This window comes from Rhopalosiphum padi, chromosome 3 (genome assembly GCF_020882245.1).
Source record: "Rhopalosiphum padi isolate XX-2018 chromosome 3, ASM2088224v1, whole genome shotgun sequence".
NCBI classification, from domain to species: Eukaryota; Metazoa; Arthropoda; class Insecta; order Hemiptera; family Aphididae; genus Rhopalosiphum; species Rhopalosiphum padi.
The window spans coordinates 72,859,799-72,885,962 of NC_083599.1; the positions used below are offsets into that span (position 1 = coordinate 72,859,799).

General features: G+C 30.1%; 1 protein-coding gene across 2 annotated transcripts in view; it reads left to right on the top strand.

The window, feature by feature from the left end:
- Positions 1 to 2,145: 2,145 nt before the first annotated feature.
- The window catches only part of LOC132923671 (putative fatty acyl-CoA reductase CG5065), a 50,259-nt gene continuing 26,240 nt past the window's right edge, over positions 2,146 to 26,164 (top strand). Inside the window, exon 1 of one of the 2 annotated variants that reach the window (XM_060987595.1) lies at positions 2,146 to 2,374. The gene's annotated coding sequence lies outside the window, so the exon portion shown is untranslated. Of the gene's footprint in view, positions 2,375 to 6,795; positions 7,373 to 26,164 lie in introns of those variants that run through there. The other variant, XM_060987594.1, reaches the window with a different exon arrangement.

The window sequence follows — 26,164 nt, forward strand, 5'->3', positions numbered from 1 at the left end:
AGTACCAAATTGTTACCAATTCTAAAAGCTATATCATGTAATTAGGAAGCATGTTGTTTCACAATAATCCTTGGATCCGCCTTCCAAATCAGGATGTGTAAATATCTAGTCGAAATTGTTAATGGTATAAGCTGTTATGCGCGAATCACCGGGTTTGACCTATCCAACATTTATGGTAATATTTAAACTTAGTCGCTCTCACATGCACTTGAATACTTGAAATTAAATTAATAAAAACTAATGACATTTTTATTGAAATTAGAAATAATATTTGTATATATAACTGCATAATATCGTAAATAATACTATTATAAGCATTTCCCCAAAACTAATATACATTTTATTATCGTCCAATGACTTTAAATGTGAAATCGTCAATGCAGTTTAAATTTTTATCATTGAAAATCTTAGGACGCGAGTTAAATTGATAATTATTATTTACGTAGTTGTAGAATAGCACTTCGTCTAATACGGTTTAAATCGATAAAGGTCTACTCGTAAAAAGCAAACGAAAAAAATATGATTATTACGATTATACGAGTATTATACTAAGTGTCTAAGTATATTATAATGAAATATTATGACGTTCATTTCCATTAGTCAGCTCGCCGCCGGACAATAACTACCTATTTCGATTAATTTACAATTAATTATATGGTCCGGCGCTGTCTGCGTGCATTATGTGCTTAAAGCCTAGAGGAATCTATAAACACTGCAGTCCCCTGTCCCAAATGCCACATTAAATCAATAATTTCGAGTATGTCTTTTCGGGATATGTATCGAATACTGTGGTATTAATATAGCCGTGAAATTCTGTGCATTATTGCCAAGTGGAAATCACTGATCACCACCTCGTTTTCGTCGTTCGCCTTGTATAAGCTACCGACGTGATGTGACAATGAGCTATAATAATTTTGTCTCGAGTCGTCTAAAGTGTATATATGATAGGCGTATAGTATTATGATACATAGCCCTGTGGACAATTCATCACCGAACGGTTATTTCACGATTATCTATATATAGTGGTCGACGCATTGGTAATATATAGTAAAACGTATAAAAATCAGAAAAATAAAATAAAACACAACGTATCGTGCATAAACGTAGGTCGAGTTAACGGTTCAATGGGACAAAACGAAAACAAAAATATAGTCCGTTTGACGAATATAAAAAACTACTGACATACAACTGCATGTATAATATATTAATATAGGCGTGAATTGGAGGGGTGACAAATCGGTCATATTACGATATGTATTAGGTATTATATATATATATATAAGGGAAGGTAAGAACTGAAAAAAAAAATCATTCGTTCAGACTCGACCTGTAGCAACTGTTCGAGCAAAACGTCGGTACACGAGGCATAACAATTTATGTACCCAATATCGATATCGTGTTTGACGTGTATTTAACTTAACGATTGGACGCGACTTCCTATTATGGTTTTTTTTTTCTCATTTGAAGGTTATTAACGATTATCACCCAAGTCCAAAGGTTTTCATTGGCACTGCGCTTAATATATAATGAAACCATTCAGGGACAGATTAAGTTCCAATGTATATCGTATATATAATATATATATATATATATATATATATATATACCGCATATTATTAGCATTATAGCAGACTGTGAAGCGATTATATTATATCGATATTATTGTACGATGCGGGTTGTCGCATAATTGTTATAATTTCATTGAATATTTATACCACTCTTTATAAACCGATATTATTAGACAGGTTTAAACAAATAGGCGAAGAAAAAAAAAACGATCCACGCACTCGAAATCGAGCCAATGAACGATTAATTGTGCAAACCATTAATATTCATCGATAAATTAATCACCTGTCACCGCCATGTGGTACCGCACGAATTATCCTCTAATTTCGAATTGTTACGATTTTTTCACTTATTTTTTGGATCGATAGCATTAATATTTCTATACCGACCGAGCGAATAATATTTGGTTATTTTGAAACCTTGGTTCTCGGCTTATTAATACCGCACACTTGTTGGCCGTGGATCTAGTATACTTCGCAGGTTCTTATATAACGTTACATTATATATATAACAATGAACACTGCATACTGGATGTCTGGTGTTAAATGTTATAAAGTTTAAAAAACCGATTCGTCCGCTCATACCTACACGTATAGTTTAAACTAGTTGCGAACGTAATTTTTGGTACTTTTCGTTTGTCGTACTCCAACGGCCAAGTACCTACCTAATTTTTCTTCGGAAATAAATTTCGAATATTAGTCGAGACTCGGTTTTTTTTTTTTTTTTAATAGCGGTATCCGATTGTCGATTATCTGCACCCGGTTTCGACGCAGTATATACGTACAGCTATTAGTAAGCACTATGAACTGTAAGTACCAGCTAAGTGTTATCCATTAACATTTAAATAATAAGTTTAATTAATTTAATGGGTAATTTATTATTTATATTAATTACTGTAAAATTATATATTGTAATTTTTTAGCAAAAAAAACCACGATTGTTAGGTCCTTTGAACAATACTGTATTTTCCGTATCAATACTCTATTATATTATTTTAAAACTCTCTTGCGCTCAATTTATTATGCTGGTTATAATAGAAAAAAATCTCATTAATATTCTCAAGCTATACGCTATAGGTACGTCATGGTGCGTATTTTTATGTGCATACAACACCCCCTCCCCCAAATGAGTTAACGTAGACGTTCTGGTTTATATGTTTTGATGAAAATTAAAACAATAAATAACACACATTTTAATTTAAAAATATAAATATAAATAAGAATACACGCTTGAGTGTGATCCACACTTATAGTTGTGTATAACTTATAAATTTATAACGACTTATAATTGATAAGACAATGTATGATGAACACTAAATTTAATCAAATTATTAATTCAATATGCATTAGTAATTAAATCTGGATAATTGACTTTGAATAAGATGTGTTAAGTGTTATTCATTGTTATGTAATCCACCAGAAATAATATATATATATATGTATATATATATACATGTTTGTATTGATTATAGACTATACAGTTTCTGTGTAATTTAATTGGAAAGTTATTAATCACTATATCTATACCTAGCTAAATGTAAGGATGTACAAAAGTTTTTCTCTCGTTTGAACATGTTATAACCATTGTCATCTTTATTGAAATAAACAAAAAAAAAATATTTCATCTTTAACCTTAAGTATAATAATATGTAATTGATAAAACAATTTTTTTTAAATAATTTTCTTTAAAGGTTTTTGTTTTTGGTTTTGTTAAGAAAAAATCTACAATATTCTAAATTAATTAATTAATTAAAAAAATTCAAGTTAACTTGAGTTTACTATAGGTCGTGTACCTAAAAATGATTAAATTTTAGACCACTAGCCATTACATTCATTACAACGCAAGAACGATTTACTTAACTTAAGCTACCATCGATTTCCACATAAATATATATATATATATATATAGTATATACCCATTATACCCGCATAACTAAAAGTATTTTTATTTCTACTTTTATTACTCTTATGTTTACCCTTAATGTTTACAGTATTATATATAATATGAAAAAAAATTCAACTGTGTGTAACATGCACGCTTGTTATAGTCAAATAATAGTTAAAATAATAGAGATACTGAAAAACAGAAATTAGACAGAATTGCAACTGCAGTAGTGCAATAGCGTGAATACTAAAAATAAACTAAACTGTTGTAGTTGGATCAAAAATTGTAATGTTATGTATGTGGTATGTCAGACTTTGATCTAACTTAAACATGTACCTGACCTTTTCAGATTTGGGATCGATGCTGTGTTATATAGAATTAAAAAAATCGCACGTCTATAATAAATGTTTGATAAGAACCGTTTTGAAATATAATTTTTAAAACACACTGCTTTTATAATTTTTCAACTTGAATTACTCTTTTCGTAGAAGATCTCTTTCGGTGTTGAAAAAGTAAAAATGATATTTCACAGTCAAAGTTCTAATCTTTTAATGGAAAACAATTTATTTCTTATCTATAAGACTATAAATTTAGCATATTTCGATTCTTTCCTTTTGTGAAACCGCTATTCTATAATATAATAAATTTCGCTATTGCACAACAACTAACTTTTATGCCACTATATGGTACAGATATGAAAGGCCAAAAGCGTGATAACATACTGTGTACTGTGTTGCATATACAAATATACAATAATTAAATAATTAATTAACCAATAGTAAACTATAATGGTTCCTATTTAATATGATTTGGCGGCCAATGATTAGCCCATTTGATTTTAGCGAGCCATTAGATGAATCGATTTTTTACGCAATTTAGTACCTATGTATAATATTTAATTTTTTAATTTTTCTTAAATGTTCGTTAAAATTGCCTATATTAAACCCCTTAAATAGCTGGTGTTTAACTTTAAAAAAACACGATCAGAACGCTAACAAATTTAACGACGTGTAGGAGTGGAAGTGATACGAGGGACGTCTCGGTTTTACACGACGACGACGACGACGACGATGATGATGATGATGATGATGATGTTTTTTTTTTCACCGTTTTCTGTGAACACTTTTTCTACTCAAAATAATGACGTGTGTAGTTTATAAACAGGGTTAAAGCCCTTCGTTATTGATTTACAGTATTTATCGATCGCGTCTACTTAGTTTCCGCGAGCTTTGATCAGAATCGTTCAAACGTCTATTTGGACGAAAAGATCGCTGTCGACACTCTCGTAACACTTTCAATTTTTATCAGCGCCGCTTTCGGTGAGTGTACAATGTACAGAGCGGTATTATATAATCACGTCTGGTTTTTTCCCCACTTTCGAGATCACGGAGGGTAACGTGAGTAGTTTATTATCAATTTTGGAATCTTAGCAAAAATATATTAATAGGCCTATTTTCATGTGTTTTTTTTTTACATACGACTGTGATAGTTTTACGGGTGATGGAAATGTTCTAAAATATTATGTTCTGATCACCTATCGCATGCTTAGTGCATGTTTTTGTGTAATGTAATGTGTAACATTGAAAAATAATGAGAAATGCTCAAATTTACTGTGTTAATTTTTCATAAAATCAATGTTGCCAATTATTTATCAAAGAAAAAAGATGAAGTAGATAGAAATTATACATAGTTAAACTATGTAGTTGCCTGGTCTTAGGTTACTTTGAGTTATAAACTTTTGACTGCTCATACTTGTATTAATACAATAATTATTGTAATTACTTATTTTCAAATTATATGCATATTATATAATATATATTTATTATAATATATTTTAAATTATCAAAATATGTGTATTTATAACTTATAATTCAAAAAGGTCAATATTTTATAACTTTTCCATTTTAGAATTTAAGCGGAGCGTAAATGTATTGATTTTATCATGATGTGTTTTTTGTGTTTGAGGACATGATAATAGTTGTCGATAAAATGCTTCAATTTTCAAAAATGGGGTGGTTTTGGATATAAAATCGGATCTCGTTTGTATTTTTGAGAAATAAACTGTCGAGTACTTAAATTTTATACTTGCGAAAAACAAATAAAAAATTAAGCCAATTAGGGATAAACGGACATTTTTTCCTAAATCCAATTTTTAATGTAACTCGAAAATAAATAACCGTAGAAATTTCCTCGATTGTTTATATTACAATAGTTTTCTATTTACAATAAAATTTTCAAAATCTTTCGACTATTTTTGAGCTATTTTATACATAAGAAATTTTTAATTTTTTTGGTTTTCTTTTTGTATAAATGCGGTTTAAACATTTTTTGCTTGGTAGAAATTCTTGAAAATTTAATACAAAGCTTCTCATAAATTATTAATTTATCAATAAAATAATATCAAAAATCTAGTCACAATATTTTTTTATAATTATTTATATATTTTTATAGATATTTACGACATTCGACAATATTCACCCTAAAATAATTAATTCCCTCGAAAATATTTTTATGTTTTATTGTATTTAAAAAACATAAAAATAAATAACAACAGATACTTGAATTTTTTACAAAATATTGAAATTATCATTTTCATAATACTATATTCATATATAACAATGAATTTCAATTAAACAGACTTATAATAGTGACCCAATCGACACCTAATGTACAGCAGAGCAGATCTCACTTAACTATCTTTTTATTTTTTGAAATACAAAAATACAATGAATACCTCCTAGGGGCCTAGGGTACCTAATACCTCCTACCTATAATAATACTTAAATATAAGAAAATTTAGCGACTGTTTATTTTACATTTATAATATGTAAATAATGTTGTCTCAAAAAAATGACAAATAATAATGTACATTTTATTTGTGGAAATTATATGGACATAATATCAAATAAATTAGGCATACGGTTACCAATGGAATACATGATGATTCACCGTCAATTTATATAACATCATGATCGCCGAGTGTGTATAACTGGCAAATTGTTAAACAAATATTAATCTAAGTATACCTCTTATAATAAGTTTCTAATATTTATAAAAAAAAAAAAAATCGCTAAAAATTGTCAAGGGGGTGGGAGATGAGAGCTATAAACCCATTCGGGAGACTTAGCCCCCCGCCAAAAGTCCTAATCACAGTGCTACAGTGCGTTACTATGTATAATAAGTAATAAACGGTGGTGGTGGTGATATGGCAGCGACTTATAGCCCCGCAGAGAAACACGCGCATTTCACCGTATAGGTATAATATTATACACTTTCTCGCGCGTCCTTCTTCTCCGGACGTCGCCGCCGCCGCCGCCACTGCCGCCGCCGTCGTCGTCGTCGTCATCGCCGTTGCCGTCGCCGCCGTCGCCGTCAGTGTCCGATTTACTTCCGGCCGACCCGACGGGCCACCGCGCAACACACACACGCACACACACACTCGCGCGCACACGCATACACACACACTCACACGCACCTACGCAAGATACACGGACGACGGGCACAGAATCGCGCGAAGAAATCGCGTACATTACACTAGTGCCGGCAGTTCGCGAACTCAGTAGGTACCTAAATGCAACCGCGGCAGAACACGCGTAAAAACATCGATATTTCGACTGCTCTGTAATATCGTCCGCGGGAATAATAATAAAAATAATAAAATATTTTCGTTTCTTTTTTTCACGCTATACTTTTCTCTTGATACATCGTATATATTCGCTCGATCGCGTCGAACGCAAAACCACCCTTTCTCCGGCACCGAGTGTCGCGTCGCGGTTTTCTCTCTCGAAGTTTTAATTTTTTTTCTTCTGTTTTCTTCGATCTCTATAGCTGTATATCGTATTGTCATTAAACAGAATTCGCCGACGGTTGAATTTCATCTTTTTGGCCGAAAACCGATCACTGCCTCAGTGCACCACCACAGGTACGTAAACGCGTAATCGTTACATCTCATCGACGTTTCGCATATATATATATATATTTAAGTAATTATTATAGTAATATTATAAATTATAATATAATAATACTTTCTACTATATTATTATTTAGCGCTACGCTGTTATTACTATATATTTTTTTTTACCCGCAGCGTCTATATTCGATATAATTTTAAGTATAGTTTTTTTTCTTTTTTTCGCGATTTCGGTTTTCCTCGAATCATTATCAGTACTATTCAGCTTGAGGAAAACCGTACCAGCTTAAGCATACGCGTAGCCGGTAGAACAGAAGTATGTCGATTTTATTTTGCTGTAGGTATCCCTGTATTAATAATTAATATAATATCATAAAATAATCCATTAAGCAGATATTAAGAAAATAATACGGGGGTTAAACCTCCTCTCAAATAATTCCTACCCTCCCCTCCCTGAGTAACGTTTGAAAAATATTATTATATGTATTATTATTAAAATATATAGGTATTATAGTATATTGAAATGATTTTTATGAAATAATCAAATTTGATTATTTTAAAAATCGATTTTTCCTCAAAATTTAAAATACATTTTTGTTATAGTAATATTATTTTTGATTATTATTAACTGTCACTTGTATGTTTCTTATTATATTGTATTATTGGCTTTTGCACAATTGGTAATATGTATATGATCGAGAAACAAAAATATTTAAAAGTTTAAAACATTGTTATGATTTTGTGTTGGGGAGTGTATGATTGTCAGCATTTGTTTGCTTGTTTAACTTTATATATTTGTTTATAATTTCCCCTAGGTTGTGTTTAAATCTCCGCCTATAGGAAAGGCGGATTTGGATCGCAAGGTATGGATGATGACCGAAAACCGCTGCGACCGCGGTTGTTTGCGATTTCTAATCTATTCATTGCTAGGTAGGTTTATTGCAATTCGCGGTGCATTTGACAATAACCGAAGCGTATATCACTAATAATAGTACGTTTATATAGTATACGATGGATAGATAGTAGTAGAAAGGTTATTATGATTTTTGATGATCATTCGCGGTGATGGACAAGCGTAGTGCTTGTCATTGTTTTCGATCTAGTTTTGTTTGCGTCAAGTCGAGTGTTCGAAAATCTAAAACTATACGTATTTAGGTCGTAATTCGGTTAAAAGTGTTTTTTGTTTCTTCTTGTCATTATAATATTACAATACATTGTGTGTACATTTCGCATTGTAGTATATAATATTATAGGTATCTGAAAACTTTCATCGACAATATCCCAAAAATAATTTATTTAATCGATCAGAGATCATTAAATCGCGTGTATGAGAATTTGTACCTACTATTAGTACTTGCATAAAAATATCGGTCAAACAGACCATAGAAAATAACGCATTTCTGTCGTATTCTCGTTTATCCCTGTATTCTATTGGTAGTAAACCTATGTCAATAGCTGTAAGTGTAACGTTAAAGACTTTCCGGAAACCTATCAAAGTAACATGTATCAGAACAATAGATTAATTATTATACCACGAATATCACTGAAATAATTTCCGATAAAGTTGGGCTTGCCTATCGATTAGTATTATATTAGCAATGTATAATATAAACGTCACTTTACGATATTTTATATAATGCTGCAAAGGGTTTAAGGTTTTATAAAATATATGCCTACTCTTGTATACATACTTCACCAATGAATACATGAATAATCTTTGCTATAAAATCGTTTTTTTTTTTTTTTTTTTTTTTTTAAAGGACGTCTATATTGTATTTTTAAAATCGTTTAGTCGATAGCGTATAAAGTAATCTACATAATCAACACAATAAATATGACAATATTATAGTTATTCCATTATTTCCATTTAACATTGATAAGTTGCTTCTGTTTTTTGGTTCCAATATTAAAATATAGTAATAACAGATTTAAACATAATAACATGTATCATCAAGGTAATTAAACTAGGTATGTCCTTTTGACTATGCCTATGTGTCACATTTACGTATATAAAAACTCGTTTTACATGTAGACGGGCTGATTAAACAAGATCGAATGAAAGTTTGCTTTTGTTCTATACCTCGGATTTAAACAACGTAATTGATTTATTATTTTGTCGCAATAGGTTTCTTTTAATTAAACAAATTCATAAAAAAAAAAATATATTTTAACAATTAATGAAAAAACACGTGCGTAAGTAAAGACGATTTTTATAGGTATAGTGAATTTATTGCCCATCTTCGACGTTCACCGTCACCACGGGTTTCCTTCAATTTGTTAACCGTTTTTTCTAACGTTTTTTCCCTTCCCAAGTATATCGAAAATAATATATTAACACGTTCTTCCGTCTAGCGCCTGTCCGTTTCCTGAAATAGACAACTAAAGCGTTTACCTACGTGCGCAAGTATCTCGATGTCGACAGGAGTACAGGACTGCCGCAGTATGTTTAATCTGCAAAACTGACGGAACATAAAAACGTCACGTTCGTTTTGAACTCTGGCTTAAAATGCTCACGCGCGAATATATTAATATACCTAGTAGTTAAGACTTATGGCCGAGAATATAATTCCCTAAAAATTCAAAATTATGAGCAACCGTAAAATGCACTTATATTATTTTTAATTTAAATAAGTTTTGAACCAAAATTTATTGTTATATAAAATTAAAAAAAAGCTTCGCAGAACTGCATAATTTCGAGTCTTTTATGCGTTTTTAATCTGAAAAAAGAATTTTTTCATTTAATTCGTCATTGCCAACGCTAATCTCGATTTGTACGTAGTAGGATCAGTTTGAAAAATTACGATTGGAACAAACCTCGTTAGCTCGTTACAAAATTATTATACTTATCTATACTTACTTAAAATAATAAACTTGGAATAAAAATAAAATTAAACAAAATCTCATTAGGATATACATAATGAAATGTAACGTATCACGTATGTTATTAAATGAACTTAACGTAGTTAGCTTTGGTAAACAATGCAAAGTGCATCGTAATCCCAGCCTCAGTAATAATAATAATATATTAATGATAGGTACGTATTGGCAATTTGCGACGTGCTGTTTTCGCCGAAGTCGATTTTACTAATTATATTGCACATACCGATTAAATGGTTATAGATTTAATACGCCGATTTCAGTCCCGTATACGCGACACGACGACTCGATTATAACCGTTATAACAAATTATTTTGCCTACACAATGTTTACAATTTTTTTCACGATGATTCGACAGGAAGCGCCTCTGCGCGCAACAGAAGTATTTGGAAATGGTTATGTGCTAAAAAATAACATGTAATATATATATGATATATGTGATATATTTACGGTCGCCAAAATGTAATTGACCAGTTCGGTCAATTACTGTATCAACTGGCGCGTACTATGAGAAATCAGAAAGGACAAATCGGCAGTGTCTATATATAATAATATATAGGTATATTCGTATAGAATTTAGTAAAATCGGATGAAAAAAAAAAATGTTATTGGTACTGATCAAAATATCGTATTTTCGAATGCTTCCGTCAAAACGGATGTCAGTGTAGAAAATTGGTTTTCGTTTTTATACGTATAGTTATAGGTACGCGCAGGCAGTCAAAGCGATTATTTTATTAGATATTTTATATAGTGTCATTGCCGAGTAGATTGCCGTAGCGAAATATTAGGAATTATTTTTTTTAACACTCGCGCGTTACGGTTAGCACTTGTAGTCTGTAGTGCGGCGTATATAATACTTTTATGGCATATTTTTATCGAACAAACATCATTCATTTTGTTCTACTGCAGCGCGTTTTCCCTGCGCACCCCCTCTCGTCAATTACATTTGTTGGATTAGATTCAATTCGTACGATCCTTAACAACCATCCCCATAATGGCCATTTCCAATGAAACTACATGTATATATATAGTATATAGCCTATATATATATAAGTAGGTATATATTATTATATTTTCTAAGGACTATTTCCGAACGTAATCGAATAAACGACCGACGGAAATATTGCTTCGAAGTCCCCGCCAATACAGCGCAATATATACAATATTATTTATTTATATATAACAGTGATTATACTATATACAAGGTGAACCATTTAAGCGGAGTACAAGTGTTGGTTTAAAAATTCTTTTCAACTTTTTTGAAAATAAATCTATTTTTTTACTTAATAATTATTATTAGGTATATTATATGGCATTGCTGTATAATACCCTATCGACACATGGGTAAGTACCTATTCAGAAAAATGTCGGTCTTCAATACTTTAAATACTTACCTAAAACAAGTTCTAACTATTTGTTTGAAATTTGATTTTTATGTATCAAAGTAATCCGTAAAATATTATACTTCGGAATCTGAAATAATCGATAGCAAATTGTTAAAAATACACTTAAAAAAAAATAGTCAATTTGCAATGACATAAAATAATCAATAAACATCAAATATTATTTGCAACATTTTTTTGAAAAAATGAGTGTAAACCCTTCGAATGATCACCTTGTATACTTATTACTTACAATAACGCGAAACGATTCCCTATTGTCATTTTTATTCGCACGCGGTTAAACGATTTGTTTCAGGATTGTGTTCGTAACGGGTGTTTTAAAAACATTCAATAGTAATAATAATGAATAATGATAATATTGCCAGCAGTTTATTTCAACATTTTGAAAATTCGCCAAAATAATAGTACACACAGACACACAGTATACCAATACACCATAATAGCGGTATTCGCGAATTTCAGCTATACCTGCAGCAGTTTGTGGTGTAGTTTGTTGTCGTAGAGAGTTTAAAACTCTATTTGCCATATAATTATGTTATTATTGTGTTTTATTAGTAATAAAAAAATAATAGTCAATAAATTTCGATTTTAGATTCTGAACGGAGTGATGAATGTATTGATTTTACAATGATGTGTGTTTTTTTTATATTTTTTTTTTTTGTGTCTATCATCACGTTTTGGAGTAGTAATAGTGCTTTGATTTTTAACTTAAGCTCCTGTTTGAAAAGGAAAATGAATCTATAGTTGGTACTTTGGGGAGTAAAAAATAAAAGGTAAAAAATTTCCAGAAGTTTTCAAATGCGTCAGGAAAAACCCTAAAAAAGTAACGGAAAAAGAGAATTTTTACGCATAACCAGTTTTCGACAAAATCGATTTTTTTTATTTTGCTGTAACTAAAAAACGAATCATTGTAAATATATAACATTTTTACCAAATGTTTATATTAGCGTTATCTATTTACGACTAAATTTTCAAAATATTTTGACTTTTTTTAAGCTATTTGCAGACAATTGAAATTTTCGATTTTTCTAAATTTTTTTTCTTAAAATGCCGATAAAAAAAATTTGGCATTCCAAAAAATCTTTAAAATTTAATAGAAGGTTTATTATAAGTTGTACTTATTGTAATAAAAAAAAATCAAAAATCGTTAGTCACAATATTTTTGTTTATAAGTTAAAATGTTTACAAAATATATCAAAATCGCAAAAATTAGCTAGTAATTTTGAAATTCATATAATTTTTGTGATTTATACCTAAAGTTAAAAAACAAAATACAAGGTTTTTCATAAGTTTTCCTTCAAATAACTATAAAAAAGAACTCCAGCACCAATACAGAAAACATTTTGTGAGCGTATGAAATTAATTTTTTTACGAAATCGCTAAAATAACGACATATTATTATAATTTAAATATAGGTTATTATATAATATATCCTAGACTGACAAATCATCTCCGTTCAGAATCGTTTATCGTATACAATGACACCTGTCATTGCATTCAAATTTAACACACCCAATTTTTTTTTACATATTCACCATCTCTACTATACAGCTGCAGAGCGATACCCACTTGCCCACCTTTTTTTTTTTTTTTGATTTTTCAATATTATAATATCTTCTATCACAAATTATATAGACGGTAACTATATATGTCATCGATGTTTAATATTTTATTTTATTTTTATTCATGAGGTACTGTGATAGATAAAATAGTTTATTATTACAATAGTAAGTATATATATATATATCTGTACGTGGTTTATTCAAATATTATATGTACGTATATGAAATGAACACATTATAGTGTACCTATATATAATACATAATATTATACTTAGAGCGATCGATTCGAAATGAACGACGTTCGTGGAAGCGATTACTTGATATTGTATCCGCCGACAAGGAGCATCACGAATAAAATAATAATATTAAATTATAAGAAATGATTCTTCTAGCAGTGCATTAACACTCCATTATTATGTCAAAAATCATTGCCAATTTGGAAAAAAACATAAATATTTTTTTTTATAGAATTCTAAGTTGTAACACAGTAGCACTTAAAATTATTCATATTTCTTATACTTAAGTTTTTACTTTTTTGAACGACAACATACAATTTTTATTTTTTACTCAGAAGCAGAATATATTTCCGAGAATTTTAATGTATAAAAATCGAATGTCGAATGTCTAATTTAAACTTTGAACACACTTATAACAAATTAACTTGTTCGACATTTGATTTCTATACACACCGAAATTCTCGGAAAAAATATAAGACCAACATTTTGCGGGTTCCCGCCTGTGTCACAAGCTCACACAAATACACCGAGTGACGATGACGTAGGAGGTTTTTATACCACTCCAAAATGTTATCAAAATTAAAAAAAAAAAACTACAAATAAAAATTAACCAACTATTTTATTATAATATTATTATAACTTATTGAATAATAATACGAGACGAGAAATTAGAAATTCGATTTATATTTATATAAATTCTAAGGAAAATATTCTGCTCTGTAGTATAAAATAAAAAGCATTTGCTCTTGCAGTCTTGCCCGTCAGTCATAAAAGTAACAGAATTCAAAGTAACGATAAAAAAATGTATTATTATTTTATCCAAAAAACGCGTTTAAAAAAAAGTTTTTAATATCGTGAATGTTTTTCTAGATACGAGTGGTTGTTTACTGTTATTATTGTTAAAATCGATTGATCCTTCCTGTTATAGTTGTTTGTTATACAATATATAGGTAGGCGGGATCGGTACGTAACGTAACTGGTTGATCTGTCCAATTGCACTCCACCGCCGCCACCGCCGCCACCATCCGTCATCTCGTCGAAACCCGGCGGCGTGTGTTACGTCTTAGGTGCACTTTATAACACCGTCATCATCACGAATATCATTGCATGTTATGCTATTATATTGTACACAGTACGTCGTACACCTACATCGCATATTCGTGTATAATATGTATGTAAACGTGTGTGAACACGCGTAACACTCGCGACTCACGTGTAATTATATTACGTATATTATAATAATAATACGTGGGTTCCGGTCTTAAACGAGATTCTGGTTTATACCTGTGCGGTTCGTGTATAGTGCACGTGTATAAATGTATATAATATTTTATACCGCGGATGTATGTATAGTGATGTCTAGAAAGTTTCGATTCCTCGAATTCGTGTGTATAACGACGGCGGCACGTCCATAGTCCTATATATCTGCCGCACTGTGTACAAGTAGGAAGTGATTGGTAGGATTTATCGATCGCGCGCAGTTCAGCATTCACAAATCTTCTTTCGGCGGTCATGGACGTTCTATTTTCAACGCGGGACGCACCGGGACGGCCGCGATACGGTCCAGTGGCTGACTATGCGCCGAAGGATCTACTGGACTTCATCCGGTGGGCAGCGGGCTGTTCGTATTAGGTTAGGGTTGGTAAACGTTCTTTCTTACGGCAGCGGTGAAAGATATATGCGCATTATTGAATAATATCGATGCCGGATATGTGTTATTATTGACATCGTTAAAAATAAAAGTGATTTATAAGATTAAAAAAAGAAAAACTATGTACATTTTTTTAAATTTAATATTATTTTATCGTGCTTATCATCCGAGAGCAACTCGTTCGATAACATTTCAAAATAAGCACGCATTAATACTTTAAAAAATCACTAAATATATCAGGGAGACGAATTTAATTTGAGAGTCGGTCAGAGCAAAGTTTTCCCGACAGAAGTTTTCTCATAGTCCGCCGCTGAATACGGCTAATTCTCATCCCCCATTTCGACGAGTGATTGATAACAACCATTCATATTAATAGTGATACGCGTATACGATTTCTCGTATGATTTCGCTAGACGCTTTTTTTTTTACCGATTGTGAATAGCTAGTGTGGAAAGTCTGATGCAACTAGGTTTATTGTGTTCGATTTTTTCAATATTTTATATTAATACGTCAACTAGTGTAGTACGTACCAAGACAGTTTACGATATTAAAATATATGTAAAGGTAATAATTATTCTCAGTATAATTTTCGAAGAAATACGAGTAAGGAAGAAATACTAACAAATAGAAAATATTTAACCAGATGTGATTTTAAGTAAAACTCTATCCATTTTTGAGTAAGCCCCCTTATATAAAATAGGTCTAATTCGAAATCAGCTCATAGTCATGTTCTATATCTATATGCATGCGTATAGCTGTTATCGCAATTTTAAATGTTAAAAATATTTTTATTTACCTACGTGTTCCAATTTTCTTTTAAAATAAATTATAGTAAATTTATTATAAAATTATGTGTAAGATATACTTATGAAATATTTAATAGCGTAGTAGGTGAAAATTTAAAAATATTTATATGGGTATACTATATATCTGAGTATCTCGCATGTACCCTTCAGAAACACCACTGGGGATAATGTATAGTATTAATACGATAACATATTACACTATAGTACGACGATAATAAATAACATATTATAGGTTATTTTTTGAGAAATTCTTCACGATATTGCCGAAGTGTCAAAAATACAACTTGTAATTGACCTTCTTCAATTTTTTTTATATTTAATGGGTGCATTCTTTTTCTATTTATCATTTTTCTTTTCAAGTTGACGTCTTTTATATATCGCATAAATTATATTAACGCTCTCAATAGTGTTAAATGTTTCCATTTAAAAAAAAATGTAATGACTATAAACTGATAAAATAATGTTTGTAAAAATATGCAAAGAACAACTGCACAACCACAATATCTGCACGACTAAATGTAAAATAAAAGATAGATTAGATATTTGATTTTAAAATTGGCGGGAAATAATGTTCGCAGGTCATTAGTATCGAGCGATTGTCTAGTGTAAACTAAAATGAAATGAGCAATTTAAAATCACGTTAGTTGAGTGAACTTTCGCTTCATTAGGAACCATCTTTAAGATAAAATCTATAAATGGGGTATTGTATTTAAATTGCTTTTATTTTGAATTAGGTTAAGACTAGAAGTTACCTCATATATAATGTAATACATATAATAACCAAATTGGCAAGTTAATAAAAAAATATTGAACTAACTTGAGTTAGTTTAGTTACGTTTACGTTAAGAACATAAAGCTATAAGTTCATAGTTGACAATCAATACCTTTAACTCTAAAAGTTTAAACTTAATATGGATAAAAAAAACTTAATTAAGTTAAAAAACAGGTAATCATTTTTTTTTAATTTTAACGATCACATGAGCGTTGTGGCACATACAGTATGCTTGTGTGATTGTGTAAACTAAATTATTAAATTAAAGAATATATTTATTTTAATTAAAATTAAAATAGTTGAATACAGAGTGATTAAACTAAAGTATAATTTTTTTATTAAATATTTTAAGTATAATAATATTTATTATAACGTGATTTTGATTTAACATATTATTTTAAAAATTAAAAGAAAAATCTTAAGTTATTGTTAAAATGAAAATGGATTCTTATTAGCTGTAGTTAGATTATTTATCATTGAATTGAAAAAATAAATAACTTTTTAACTAGTTAAGTTATTAGTCAGTGCTCACAGTTGATAATAACAATTATAAATAAACACAAAATTATATAATTTAATATCACTTGGTCCGGTTTTACACACATATTATAGTGAACGGACATAAATAATATTTCAGTCCCATCATACGCATAGGAAACAGTTTTGTACGTGTATCATAAATCATAATAATATTGTAATTTAATTTTATAAGCAGTAGTTAGTTATGACGAATTAAACCGCGGTCGGACGTTAATGAAATGATTTCGATCATCGCTCATCGCAACACGCGCGAGGATAAAACAGAATTTCGTCCCGCGTACATCACGCATGTTGTTGTACTGCACTACTGCGCAATCACAGCCCAACGGAAAGGGTGGTGATCCAAACTGTCTAAACGCCCCGCGGTGTACGAAATAAACCTAAACTATTCATTTCGGCGGTATATCCGTGTATACAGGACGATTCACCAAGCATGTTTACCCCCACGTTTCATAAAGACGGGACACTCTGTAGGTATAGTGTAAGTAAATCTTCAATTTTAAAATATGATTTAAGTAAGCATATATTTAAAAATTTCAAAAATCAGTATTTGAATTAATTAATGTTTAAATATATATATAAAAAAAAAATGAGAATGAGCATGCTTAGTAAATCACTCTTCTATATAATATTTATTATGGCCTATAGGTACACGACAACCGGAACAGACCCGGCTACACGCCAGGTCGGAGAAGGGTTGACGTGACTGCGTTTCGGAATTATTGCGTTTTAACAGGCCTATGTGATTGCTTTCAGTTACCAATGTATCGCTTGTATAATACATGAATATCATATGTACCCACATTGAATATTATATCATAAGCGTGCAGATATAATATAATATATGTAGTACTATATAAAAGTGTCTACTACAATACGGATAATGTTTTTGACTTTAAATTTGACAATAGGTCAATTCACATAGGTAAATGCCCTAAAACTACTCAACGGACAATAAATAAAATATTATTAGTAGTATACTAGTAATAAACAGGTTTTCACAATGTTGTTATCAAAGGGAATGAAAACAATATTTGATGATATAAATTTATACTAAAAAATCGTGTAATTTATTAATATGTTTACCAAGAATTAACGAATTACTTGAAAATACTAAAAGAAGAAAAAAAATACTACAAAAATGGATACCAGAAAAAATTTCAAAATATAAGTTTTACTTATGAATTTTCTGCAGTTACATTAAACGAATTATGTAGGTACTCGTACTTTCAGGAATAAAACATTGTCTTAGAACACTCGCAAACTAATGCACTTTGAATTGAAGTCCTATTAACGTATATTTGTATGATAAAATCCGTGGAGATAAGTGACATTAAATAACAATTAATAAATAAACGGATTACGCCTTTACGGTGAGTTTATGAAAATACCGTCATATTCACCGGTTAAAATAACGTATATAGTACCTAATAGCTTGAATGTAATATAAATAAGAGCCTTAGAATGAATTAATTTCGTATAAAAACACTTTGTGATATTATACGTTCTACATTATAGAGCGTTGTCGTTCGTACTGCTATTCACGACAGACAGTTTGGCATTAAACGGAAAAATTTCATTTTAACTCACATTTGACACACACATCAGCGCGTGTCGTGTTTATGTTTATTTATTTATTTTTATTTTTTACATTCTACCCATAAAGCTTTTTATGCGAGTTTACGTATATATATAATATACATATTATGTTTATGTACAATGTATACGTACGTCTGTTGTAGTCGTCTAATGTTTTCGATTGCAAATTCGACACGCGATATCTCTATTGTCGTCGCCGCAGCCGCGTTTCATGTAACTTTTATTTGTTTATTATTGTATTTTTTTTTTTTTTGTCGTACAACGCCGAACGGGGAGAGGGCTCTTTACCTGTTTCTCGTTTCTAATCCGTTTTTCACATGCCACTCCGATTTCCCCACAGACAAAAACACATCGTGTCGTTTGTTTATTATAATGTAGATATATTATGTAGGTATAACGTCGGTGGTCGATTTATTTTTTCATTTATTGTGCCTGCAAGCAAATGCCAAAACTGTATTTTATTGTAGCAATAAAGCAATAAAATATATACGTTATCGATGCGGACAAATGACGGACAAAATTATTGGAGTGTTACAAGTATACTAGCTAGCAGTTTCTCCCTTAAACATAGGTATACCACACGACATAATTCTTACGTCCGAACTCTGCTTGTAAAAATATGGTTGTCTGAATTTCCAAAATTAAATTTAGGAATAACAACTTTTTTGAATGTGTGTCACTCACCTGCGTGATAACTCAGTTTAATAATACCTAATAATAATTATCTATATAAAACATTATTATTTTGAAAATTAAATACGTCTTATCTCTAAAATATTCAGCTAACGTAAATTATACTCTACCTTTGATGTAGGGTTTACTTAACCCGTAGTAATAATGTTGTTTGGTATAATTTATTTCAAAGTCAACATTCTCAGTAATCGACGATTGCGATTGAATGATAAACCATGTATCAAGCGTATCTAGGTATAAATATGTTTATTCTCTTAGAAGTTCAAAAAAGTTTGAATATTTATCTAAATAATAATATGTTGAGTTTTCTAAAGTCTAGGATGTTTATGCACTTAAATTTTAAAATGCATATTTTAATTTCACATATTATATTATGCCGCAAAAAGCACAACTCCAAACTAAGTAGGCATATCTACAAAATTTAATTTACGTTTCATTCCTCGACAATTTACCAGAGTATTAATATTTTTATTTCTGAAAAAAATGCCTTTATAATAATCCAAGCCAATAGAATTGGCACCGAGTGTAATAATATTGAGATGACTAAATAATATACGCAGCATTACGTATAGAATTCCAAAAAGAAAATCGATTATTGCCAGACCGGCACACGAGACGTTGTAATGCCGCAGACGATATTTATGTATTACAAGCATCACGTGATATTATAACTAGGGCCCGGATTTTTATGCAAAAATTATTGTTAAATATGCACATATTTATACACTCAAAAATTCAAAAATATGCAAAAAAAATGTATTGTGTGTTAAAAAACCAAACATAAAAAAAATAATAAAAAATAAGTATTAAGTGAAAAAAAATACAATTTAAATATCAGTATTTAGAATATGTATATAGCATAAAAATGTGTATTAATTATAATTTAATGAGTACTAGCATAATGTAACAAAATGTGCTTTTAAATTATCAAATTGAAAACTTCTACGATTGACATGTAGCATCACCTTGTGTTTTGAAAAACTTCTTTCCACGTCTGCTGACACAACGGGTGCGTATTTTAAACAAGAAATATCTTCGGGTGACAACTCTGCAAGGTCTTCATCGTTTCTTATTTCTCCGCTTATAATTCCAGAAATTTTTTTTATTTTGATAATCCGGGATATTTTTATAATACTTCCGATAGATTAACTTTGGTAAATTCAATACCTCGTCCTGCTTCACTCAATTTTTTTTCAACATTTTGAACCAATTCTAGATTTTTTCCAAGATTAACACCTGATTTTTCTAGACATTTGATGGTGTCTGTTATGCATTGGAAATTTGATAGAATTGTTGAAAGTTCATTTTTTATCGAGATCATTAAATAATCGTTGTGCATATTGAAAAGATTTTGCATCATTTTGGTATATTTTAAAATATTTAAAATATTTATAAGTATTTTATTATTAAATTTCGTGTAAAATTTAAAATATTTATGAAGTATTTATTAAATATGCACATTTTATGTAATTATCCAGAAATATGCAATTATTATGAATTTTAGTGCAAATATGCAAAAAAAAAGTTAACAGCAGAATTTACATATTACGAAACGTCAAGATATTTAATCGGAATTATTATAAGTCAAATGTAGAAAAATATGTATTTGCATAAAAATCCGGGCCCTATTTATAATTATAACCATATTATATAGGTACTGTATAATATAATAATAATTATTCATATATTTGACAATTCAAATCAATAATATACAATATATTTAAATTACAACTGTCGTTAGAATAATTATTGACTTTGTAACAGTTCGACGGGGAAAATAAGTTGAAATTTAGTAAATGTGACATAGGTACTTATAATAACTATAATATATATTATATAACCGTTTTACTGTTATATTATATAACAGAATTACATAGGTACGCCGCGAGATCGTCAGATAACCTCTCCCGAGAAGGGAAAAGATTTCTCGTCGCCAAAATAAGACGTCTTTTACCTTTTTACGGTATGTTTATGCGGCGGAAGTACGTATTATTATGTAATACACACGGGCAATAATATTATTTTTATGCGCGCACTTCGTATACTTCAAGTCACAATACTTCTGTTGCATTTGAAACGTTAACCGTCTTCTACAATGTGTATGGATGGCAGGCGCAAACACAAGAAAACATTTTGGGGGGAGGGGGGGATGAAAAATGTTCTTAAATATCATACTATTCATTTGTAGGTCAGGTAATTTATTTTTTGTTCCTGATATTTCGGGGGGTGAGAGGTGGGGGGTAAACACCCAACCACCCCCCCCCTACGGGCGCGCTTGATGGATGCAGTTTAATATTTATGCACATGCCGTGCAATGGTTTCTGTTTAACGTATAGTAATAATATAATATTAGACTATATTGTCCATAAAAATATAAGGCGATGATATTGTTCAAAGCTACATTTTTTATATTATGTAGCCTTATAGGTTTTACACATATTGCACATAGATACTGCAGGTGGTACGTGCGTGATGTACACGCGGTGGCTGATCTAGTGAAGGGGGCTGCAAAGAGGTCAACGTCTCCAACAATAACTCCCTCCTCGCATAAACTCTTGAACGTATTTGTTTCTTGTCATAATTTCGTTTCGTGCCCTATAAACATGGTAAATTGATTTGGTAATTACTAATTAGTAAGTTAAACTTAGTTTAACGAGCCTATCGAGAAATGATGTCATCGTTGTTTATTGTTATAATATAGTATAAAGTAAGAATTTTGTAGACAACTATAACATACTCGTATATTTATATGTAAACTTTATGCTAATAAAGTGGAGGTATGACGGGGAGAAAACTCTTCACATCTTACCCTAAAGCGATGTAAGCTCTATTCAGTATACAACCATCGATTATGAAATTTTGCAATGCACGCCTTTTTTAACTACAAATAATTGATGGTGGTGGGTATAGGATGTGGCACTGTAAGCGGATTAAGTGTCTTAAAATAATTTTTTTTAGTCATACATGATTATTTCATTTAAAAAAAAAATGAGGACCCAGACCCCCTATTAGTGTTTGATGCCCATGTGATGCCATTGTGTCCTATATATAATATAGTGATCCAAAGCTGGTATTACAGCAGCGATAATATCGAACCTATGAAGGTATTTTTAACAGCAGAAACTCGAAAATTACTTTTTAGCTGCCCGCGCCGAAAACGCCATACAGAGTACAGACTTGATATATTTCATACAGACAACCTCTGCATTAAATTATGTTTTGCACTATTTTTTTTATAGTTATCATTTTTTAGTTTACCACAATACATACGAATAAAATTATAAACGACTGTCTAGTTAATTATGTATCTTATAACTATTTAAATTTTAGTGAGCGGAATGTAGGAATGACACAATGTACCCATCAAAAAGTTAGTATTGATGATCCCCTACTCCGTTTATAGGTACATGTATAAAATTATAACTAATTAACTAATAACTGTAATAGTTCGAAATTTAATTTTTATATGTACCTGTATACCCATATATACCTTCTCTTTGACATATTGAATTAAAAATGTGTCACGTTTTCATTACAAAAGTAAAAATATAATATCTATATGGTATAGTTCTTTTTTTTTTTATCGAACATTCTGTTTTAAAATTACTTTAAGCTATGTAAAAAAAAATGTTATAGTTTTCGAGATAATTTAAGTGTTTATTATAAAAAATTGTATCTTCTCTGTGTATAGAATATTTTTTCTCTATGTGATAACAATGCTCTGAAAAATGACGAAGACGTATTGGTTTTGAGCGGAGAAAATTTTAATCTTCTGATTTTAGGTCCTATATAGTATATGATATAGAAATTTAAACCAATGAATATACTGTGTCTAAACTGTGCTACAAATTCCAATCACAACGGTCCACGAATATTGCGTTTTATGTGAAAGAAATTTGCTCGCATTTCTCGGTACTGCGAATAATAATAATATATGTAGTTATACTAAACTATATAAAGTCAAAATAGAACAATAGCTGCGTAAAGACGATCTATATATACTTTTTGTATTATATATCATATTGTATTCGAAAATCTCTTCTGTAGGTATACATGTTATTACGTATAATTACAGAGTGATTCACTAAACATGCTCGTGCGTATTACTCGTATTTTATTTTATTTATTAAAGTTCTGATTTTTTAAAAATTTTAAATATACATTAAGACCGAATTTAAAATTCTTAAGATTTTTTCGTTATAATTACTTTAAGTGTATCCTGTGGTAGTAAAAACTTCCGTTTTTAAATGATAACCCACTTTTTTATTGTATAATATTATTTAGTAGATAATATTTTTGAAAATATCGATGCATAACTATTTCAAAATTCAAATGAGTATTTTCTCAGTCATTAAAATATTTATTCTAAATGTAATAATGCTTAAAAATAATCTTACAAAATAATTATAAAATGTATTTTATATTGGATAATGATAATAATATAATATTTATCATACTTGGACTATTTTTATGAATAATTATAAATATATTACCATAACTCACTTATCGTCTAAATACATTATAATAAACCTATTATGTTAAATACACAGAGTTAAATAACTCAAAAACCGCTCGTTTGAATATTAATACTAATACTGCAATTTTTAAGAATATTCGCTAAATAATTTATGCTAATTTATCAATTATTTTTAAAAGATAATTTGTCATTTGAAAAACAGAAATTTGTATATTTCCACGGAACACTGCAGTAATACAAAAATTCCCATGCATTTTAAAATAAGTCTTTAAGTGTAATTAAGCTTTCCAAAAATCTGAATTTAAATGCTTATCTTATGCCAGACAAAAAATAAAGTGAGCATGATTGGTTAATCATCCAGTAAATAAATATTTTAAGTTGTTAAACGACGTTTCCTCGAGAGAAAAACGCTCGAAAAGGCGGTGTTTTGTCACGCCATCGTAACAACAACAACAGTAACAAACTAACATCAATACAATAATATAAACATTACGCGAGTGAGTAGGTAGGTACCGATTACCTATATAATATATATATTATGTGTGGTTGTGTCCGACGTTAATGCTGAAGGGACACGCGAGAATTGTTTTATTATTAACATCGACCATCTCGTCACGTACGGAAGTTATAGTATTATCGTCACGATCACGATGTTTAGCCGTTTAGAACGTTTAGGTATACACTAATAATATAATGTAAGTACTATCGTTATTACAACAAACGGTAGTCTTTCTGTTCGCGGAAATCGTTGTGTACGGCGGGATACAAATTATTATACATTGTGTATCAACGATTTATATATATCAAAAATATTATGTAGAGCGTATCTGAAGGATTTAGTACATATAGCTGTGTAAATCCCTACTAATTATGACTGATAACGGTGTGTAGCCGTTGCACGCGTACCTACGTCGTTTGACAAATTCAAGGCATATAGTGTTTAGTTTTGGGGACGCTTTGCCATTTCATCGCCGCCCCTAAAATATACCAATCGAACTTCCAATCTACACCAAGGATGGGGGATTCTAATTTTTAACTCTCAAACAAATTTTAACGTTTAACAAAATATTATACAATTAAAATAAATGTATCTATTTTGTTTAATAATACTCTACATAATAATAATACTCTACTAATATATGCAATAACGCGAGGTTCACATCCATGCGAAGTCACCAAGTGATTTAAAATGTCAGTGCACATCTGAACTTCTATGTACCGTTAAATAGACTACAGATGATTATAAATAATTTTTGAAGTCCCAAAGAACTCGCTATAAAAAATCTCTGAGATAATATTTGTGTGATTTTGTATATAGAAGTTACATGGTTTAATTATTAATCATTGTATCTCTCCGAGAAGTCGCATATACATCACATAAAACCGAAAGGAAAAATGAATTACAAGTACATAAATAGGTAACTAAAGTAGTAATACCTACACTACGTTTACTTAATCAAACAAATATCATGGTTAAGATATACTACTATGCACTATAAGTACAAATTCAAATTTTAAAAGTAATTAAGTACCTAAATAAAATAGAACGTAAAGATATTTTTTATACGGTACAATAATTTAAAACTCCCAACATCATTTTACATCATTTTTTTTGAAAAGCTGTGAATCGAAGACGTAGAAATATTATATCAGTGGTAGTTTTTTTTTTGTACATTTCGGGAACGGAAGTATATCTCAATCGGCCCCTCCCTTCTTAATTAGTTGTGCCAATTGTCTATACAGCTCATACATTTGACTAATATACAAAATATTAGGACATCTAGCTCAGATGATAATACGGCGCAGAAAACAGTTTCGGAAAATCGTTATTGAATTGAGAATATTTGAAGTTTCTGGGCGTCATTTATTACTTTTTTCGTCGTCCGCCATCGTCGTGTATAACATGTACATACATATATATATATATATGTAATGTGTGTTATGTTATTGCTGCAATCTTGTTCGCTAAACGGCTCTTCGTTATTTGATAGCTGTTGGTATAGGTAGTCGAATTTTTAACCAGATAACGTCTACAACAATCAAACGTCAGAGTGGTTTTTGTTTGCGATAACTACACCTCCACCCTTTTCCACCGTCAACAATGTTGACTTAACGTGGTATAAAAATCGGTTTATCAATTTGCACTACAATCCGATCTATCGATCATCATGATATTATTATTACCCAT